The sequence below is a fragment of the Apodemus sylvaticus genome, chromosome 4 (assembly GCF_947179515.1).
Source record: "Apodemus sylvaticus chromosome 4, mApoSyl1.1, whole genome shotgun sequence".
In the NCBI taxonomy this organism is placed as follows: Eukaryota; Metazoa; Chordata; class Mammalia; order Rodentia; family Muridae; genus Apodemus; species Apodemus sylvaticus.
In genome coordinates this window covers 130,840,385-130,848,114 of record NC_067475.1, presented here as the reverse complement: position 1 = coordinate 130,848,114, position 7,730 = coordinate 130,840,385, and the positions used below count along the sequence as shown (strand labels likewise).

Below are 7,730 nucleotides of genomic sequence, written 5' to 3'. Positions count from 1 at the left end.
CATGACTCATTGAGCAGGTGCAGTCATTGAGGGGAAGACAGATCCTCTTAATTCCATGATCCCAGACTGACTCCTTCTCCATTGACTTTCATGCTGACCAGGAAAACATCCCATGAATTAGTATCACCTACTTCTTGTTCCGTTTTAAGCCACAAAGTCACTCTCTCAGGGACATGTTTTATTGAGCGTTCTTGCCAAGAGCTAATTGAATGTGCTATGACCTCTGCCAATGATGAGATCTACTTTAATTAAATTATCCAAAATGACTTTTTTGGAGAGATGACAATTCAAAGGTTTTATAGTGAAGGGGTCTGGAAAAATAGCAATAGCAATTCAATATTTTTTTTAGGAGAAAGGAGATGGTTCAGTGGTTATAAGCACTAATTGCTCTTGCAAAGGACCTGGATTTCATTCACAGCACCCACATATAGCTCACAACTGTCTATAACTCCAATTCTAGGGACTATGATGCCCTCTTCTGGCCTCTATGGGCACTGTACAAACATGCCATACCTACTTTCAAGTGTACAGAAATATACATAAAGTTAAAAATAATATTAAAAGAAGGAGGAGGAAGAGGAGGAAGTGGAGGAGGAAGAGAAGGAGAGGGAGGAAGAGGAGGAGAAGCAGAAAGAGGATGGGGAGGATGAGGGAGCTTTAGCTTACTGTGTCTTGAGCCAGGGCGCTGTTCTAGAACACAAATACAATTGCTCTGCACCCCTAAGACAACAATTTTAAGGTTTTGTTTCTAGAATTGTCTACCTACTTGAATTAAATATTAAAAAATCTCTACACTTTCACATTGCCTACTATGATACAGAAGTGATATAAAACTGCATACATATTTAGACCATGGTAAAGGAAAACAAGAATCACAGATACATTGAAGGATGAATATTTTATGTCAAAAAAATCCAGAACCAATCATCATCAATATGATTAAAAGACTAACACAGAATACCATATAAAAACAATCAAAATAAATTAGGATGAATATTTTATGTCAAAAAAACCCAGAACCAACCATTTTCAATATGATTAGAAGGCTAACACAGAATACCATATAAAAACCATCAAAATAAATTGTATATGGGGGTGGGGCTGAGCTCAGACCCAACCTCTTGTGCCTTCTAAGAAACTCTAAACTACTGACCTATGCTACCAACCCTGCAAAGAATTTTTATAGTTAACTTCATCTGTAATATTTTATTCTATGTCAGTGGTTCTCAACCTGTGAGTCACAACCTCCTTGTTGATCAAATGACCCTTTTACAGAGTTTCCTAAGACCATTGGAAAATACAGATATTTACATTATTACTCATAACAGTAGCAAAATTACAGTTATAAAGAAGAATAAAAATAATTTTATGGTTGAGGGTTACTACAGCATGGAAAACTATATTAAAGGGGTCACAGCATTAGGAAAGTTGAGAACCACTGTTCTAAATGCAACACTACACAATCTTCAAGGCCAGGATATATTTGTATATTTGAAAGACTATAACAAAAATTGTATAATCTATCTAATGTCAATTTTATTTTTCATTTATAAGCAAAGTTGTAAGCTTTGAAATGAAAAGAGGAAGGGTATGTGTGCCTTTTACCATGCTCAAAACAACTGACTATGCAGTTAGCATCAACTGAGTTTAAAATTAAAATGTATTTTCAACCTGTGAATAGGCAGAGAAGTGCTTGTTACAAAAGCACAAAGACCTAAGTTTGATCCCAGCACCCACGTAAAAAGCTGGCCTGGTGACACATATCAGATATCTCAGTGCAGACACCTGGAGATCAGTTCCTGATCTTGATGGCCAACCAGTCTAGTCAGAAACAGTGGCAAACAAAATGAAGTAGAGGACAACATAGAAAGACACCTAACATCAACCCATGGCTCCAACCAACATGCACATACACGTTTATACAAAAAGAAATGGACTCAAATGATTTAAGTAAGTATAATATTAGAGAAATAAGGTAGCATTGATACATAATGTAGATGTTAAAAGGCTGTGAACAGAATCCAGACCTTGTATGTTTAACTCTGATATTTCTATCAACAACTCTCCCCAATCTCAGGGCCCTAAGTTATTTCCTTATGAAAATGGAAATGTGAGCATAATAGTTTACTTCTGTGGCAGCTGGAATGACTAACACATTATTGCTTGAAAAAGAGCCTGGGACAGGCATAACCAAGCATCAGCCCATAGACTGTGAGTTCATCCAACCCAAACTGTAAACCTATTTAAAATATTATGAGATTTTTTTCAATGACTTTTCTTGTAATTTAATTATGTGGTTCTTGAACATGAACTTTGTGAGTGACAAGGTTACAGTGATGCACTGCTCAAAGGTTAGACACCCTCAACTGTATACACAGTGTAAATATTAGAGTCAGAGTGTTGGCTCAAGCCTGTCACCTAGGAACTCGATCAGGTCACTGTCACAGACTCAGGATGGTTTCTGTGAGTCTAAGGCCATCCTGTACTACAAGTAACAGGGCTGCTGTAAAGTAAGACCCCATCACAAAATATATGCTTGTTGGGCTGGGCTGACCCTTCCCATGAGGTATCATGGGTGTATGTTCTCCCCTCATTACCTGAGGCAGCAGAGTAGAGCTGGCCCTGGTAGAGAGAATTCATGTGGTCAGGTCCTGAGGGGTGAGAGAGGAAGACGTAGCCCAGCCCCTGGATGGCTGCAGCATCTGGGACAATGGACCCCATGGCTTGACTGGGCAGCACAGTGGAGCTGGTTCTGGAAGCTTGGCCTGTGGGTGAGCAAGACCCAAGGATATGAGAGCAGTAGAGCTGACCCTGTCTACTGCGAATGGCAATGAGGGGTAAGCTAGCCTAGGCAGGGCTCAAGGGCTCATCCTAGTGATGCAGATAATGGAGTGCCAGTGAACTGACCAGCTCGGCTACCAACCAGGCCCATATCCAGGGCTTTGAGTTAGCCTACCCAAAATCTGTATAATCTGCAAATAGTTGGGACTCATGAAAGGGCCAGTTCTGCTGAGCCAATGCTGCAGGATCTTCATGACACAGTGCAACAATAGGATATCTGGGAGGAGGCCCAGTGAGGATCCAATACTAATGGTGTCACAAAAGCCAGAGACTTCAAACCAGACCAAGGACTCATTGCAATAAATATTTTCAGGTGAAGATGTGTGGACAGAGAGATATAGTGTGGTACACACTCTGGCACCCTACAGCTTCCACAATTAGATGTTTTCTATGCTTGTTTGTTTGTTTTTGTGTGTGTTTTTTTTTGAGGGGGAGGTTGCAAGGGCAAGGGGCAGATATGAGGTGACAGGGAGATAAGGGGACTGGGGTACATGATATGAAACTCAGAATCAACAAGAGTTGTTTTTTTTAAAAATATATGATTGCTTCTTTCCAATATCAACTCTGATGTCCAAAGTGTCATAAGAAGTTAAAATGGTGTTTAAAATATAAATATATACATATTAAATATGGCTGTTACCAAATGTAAAATCCTGCCTATTCTGAAAATAGTCACCTTTAGTTTCTAAGGATAAAACTACTTTAATCCCAATAACAGCCAAACAACTACTCTGATGAGTAAGAAGTTCTAAATCTTCATCAAATCCAAACCTGTTTGACAATATGATTGGAAGTAGGAGAGGGGTGACTTCTGATTGGTCAGAGGGAACAAAACCACCATAAGCCTCAGTTTACAAAGCAGGACCTCAGTATCAGAGATGCCATGTGGAGGTATTACAACACCCAAAATAGATTTATGTTTTCCTGTTGTCTAAAAGCCAGCAAATCTGTGCAGGATCACTCACACCTATAATCTCAACAATCAGGACACTGCGGCAGAAGAAATGCTGTGAGATTACTGTTAGCTTCAGTTTCATATTGAGTTCCACAACAATATGGACCACAGAGAAACCCTATATCAAGCAAACAAACAAACAAACAAACAAACCGTATTTCATCCAAGTTCATTTGGACTACTGTACCCAAATACTCGGCAAGGCAGTGTACAAACAAAAGAAATCACACAATTCCTCACAGCTTTATAACTGTCCAAGAGCAGGAGGCAATCAGACTCACATCCAGGACTCTTTTCCTAACATGGTAGGGTGCCACTGAACACACACAGAGGACACAGGGTAGAGGACACCTCAGTAACAAAGCAAGGCTTTTCTCATCTAGAGGTGTAATGGCCAACATGGCTCCAATTCGCACAAATAATCTCAGTAAATGTGGCACTCCATACACCTGGGACATGGGTACATTTGGGTGATCAGTGAGAATTTCAGCATCCTGTTGTCTCTCAAGTGTGTAGAATGCCCAACATTAAATTGAAATTCTTCTTTATCCCTGCTGTAACAGCATACTCCTTATTATCTTATTTCCTGAAGACTTCTTATAATTTACATAATCCTCAAAATGGAATCCGTATTGTACTTGGCAGGAAGATAAAAAAGCTGCTTTTGTCTGGTGATCAGGTCCCAGTCATCCACAAGCCATGGTTTCAGCCCTTCAGGAATCTTCACTTTAACTTCAACTCTGTTCATGGATGTTTCTTCATTTTCAATGGTAGGATCTACCTGAGCTCTCTTCATTTTTCTGTTGCGGACCAAATGTCATCCTCCCTGGAGCAGCCCCTCTCATCTTTCCCTCTGCATATTGTTCCTGATTGGCTCTTTGAAGTCTCAATGTTTCTGCAAATTGGTGTCTACACATTTGAGTACTCTGCTTTCTGGCACCCATTCATTCTAATTTTTATTCCAACCACTGTAGTGGATGAAGTACTTCACTTGATTGTCCTTTACAGTGACCCTTACACACTTTGCTTCATAAAGAAGAGGCCCATGAAAGCACAGCACTCTCTCAACCTCCGGGAATTTATTCTTCATGTCCTGCTTGGATGCCATTTATAAGTGACTCGCCACCTCCTCCTTCCACCACCCCTCCTCCTCCCCCTCCCCCTCCCGACTACCATGCCATACTCTTTGCCCCACCCAGTCTCTGAAAACTGCATTCTTAGACTCACCTTTCTTTTCATAAAATTGGCAGCTGCAGAGTACAAGATAAGCACCCAGATCTCCCAAGTCACCAGGATAGTTTTGCTGTAAAGACATGCCTGAGAACACCCAGAGTTTCCAGCCACTGATGTTTGAAAGACACTCTTCACTGAAGGCAGAGTGGTGGCATACTTTATGCCTGTGGTAACATAAATTGATGCCACACAGGGAGATAAACCCTTCTATGTCTAGTGCACTGAATGCATCAAGTTTTCCCCTCTGTATTGATTGCATTAGTAGCAAGAGCAGCCAGCCATAGGGACGCTTCTGGTAACTCACATTCCATGCCTCTTATCAACATTGAGAACTAGGTGAGAGGGCTCAGTGTGCGAGAGCACGTGCCAGAGCCCGATAGCCTGAGTTCTGACCCCAGGACCCACGTGGTGGAAGGAAAGAACGAGCTCCTATGAGTTCTCTGACTTCCACACATGTGTAATGCAAACCAGTCATGTATGGACACACAAAGCAATCTTTAAGAGATGAGGGTAAGAGTCTGTGTCCAGTCATTTGGTGGATATAGATCCACTTTGAATTACATTAAAATTTTAAACTATTTTCAATTACTTCATGATACTAGGAATTGAGTCAAAGGCAGAGACAAGCAGATCCTGGGAGTTTGAGGTCAGCCTTGTCTACATAGTGAATTCTTTGGTAACTAGGATTACATTGTGAGACCTGAACTCTAAATAATAAACAAATGCACAAGAAAATGATGTAAGAATGTACAAGCCTAAGACAGGTCCCAAATATGCTAATGTACATATATAACATATTATCTATTGACAAAGGATAATAACTAAATTCTTCTTTTGGGTCCCTTTGGAATCCTGCACAGGAATGCTACATCTCTCTGGGAACGTGAATGTAGTAAGGGAAGGCAGGTCACGACAATCTTCCAGGGAAGGATCTGAATCTAAATAGAGTAGAGATTTCCCATCTCTGAGAAACAGTCCAGCATTATAATGGAGAGGAAAGAATAAGATTCCTTTCAGGTGCTTTGACATTTTCAAGAGAGATCAGAAACTTGAGAATAGAAAAAGAGTCTCCCATAATGAACTGAATTTAAACAAAACAAAACAAATAAAACAACACAAAAATAAGGACTAAAGAACTGACTTGTAACTAACTATACTCCGGGTGAGAATTATATTGTCTTTTATTGCTTTGGCTGAGAGCATTCAACCATGTAATAAATAAATACTTGTGCTTTTAGTCTTGTTCGTTTTTTCAAAAATAGATAAAGTACTAAAATAGAATAAAAGAGAAAAAGATATCTATGACATTTTCTAGTTTGGTAATGGAAATTCCCACCAAGCCTATAAGCTTATTGAAATAAGACCAGACCAATAATTAGGATGTTCTGCTAGGATCCCCTCCTTTTTTGAATGTTCAACAACTGTACTGGCTGGTTGTGTATTTCAACTTGACACAGGCTGGAGTTATCACATAGAAATGAGCTTCACTTGGGGAAGTGCCTCCATGAGTTCCAAATGTGATGCATTTTCTCAATTAGTGATTAAGAGGGGAGGGGCCTTGAGGGTGGTACCATCTCTGGGCTGGTAGTCTTGGGTTCTATAAGAAAGCCAGCTGAGCAAGCCAGGGAAAGCAAGCCAGTAAAAAAAAAAAAATCCCTCAATGGCCTCTGTATCAGTTCCTATATCCAAACCTGCTTGAGTTCTACTCCTGAATTCCTTTGGTGATGAATAGCAATTTGGAAGTACAAGCCAAAGAAATCCATTCCTCCCCAAGTTGCTTCTTGGTCATGATGTTTTCTGCAGGAATACTAACCCTGACTGATAAATCATCCATACTAATTACTTCAAAAACTACTCGAGTCAAGTTAACTGTTTCCCAATACAATTGAAGTCATAGGTTGGTCAATGGTTAAGTAGAGTTGTGCCCACCACCATTTCCTGAATGTTTCAGTCCCTAAATTTTCAACATGACTTAACTCATTAGCCCTTGTATATGCAAACCCCAAATTCCAGTTTTCCCCAGACTCAAGAAGCAATGACACAATACAATCATTTCCAGTAAACTACATAGTCCCCAAATACCACTTTTTGAGGCCCAATGAAGTAGAATTTTGCTGATTTCCAGGGAAGATTGAGAAACCTAGTTCTATTGAGCCACTAAAATAGTTATAACATGCAACAGGATTCTAGGCCAGCTTAAATTATACTATCTTGGGTGTCAACTCTACTTGTAACTGTTCTTAAAAGAACATAATACCACAAAATTGTCATATATTTTGATGTCAGACCTAGAGAGAGACAATTTGTGTGAAAATATTTCATTAAAAGATCAATCATCAATGAAGTCTTATTACTTTATGATCATAGAATAGTTATTTTTTTTCTACACAAAATTTTATTTCATTATGGAAAAAGATGAAAATTACACATTGTCCACAACATTAACCTGTGAAATTTATCCCCAAAAGAACTCACTATAAAACAGTTTTATTTCAGAAACACATGAAATAGAAAAAAAAACAAAACAAAAATGAACCATTGTGTGAGTTTTTAGATTTTATTTCAAAACAGATAAAAAGGAAGAAATAAAAGGAGGCAAAACGCTAATCCACCATGGCCGGCACAGTTCAGGTGGCAACCCTCCCCTGGGCATCACAGATGAGGCTTCCGGGTCCTGTTACTTGTGAGGTCTCTTGGTTGT

General features: G+C 39.6%; 1 pseudogene; it reads right to left on the bottom strand.

Annotated features, from left to right (window-relative positions):
• Positions 1 to 4,032: 4,032 nt before the first annotated feature.
• LOC127683710 (mortality factor 4-like protein 1) lies at positions 4,033 to 4,904 on the bottom strand (annotated as a pseudogene).
• Between the last annotated feature and the right edge of the window lie 2,826 nt (positions 4,905 to 7,730).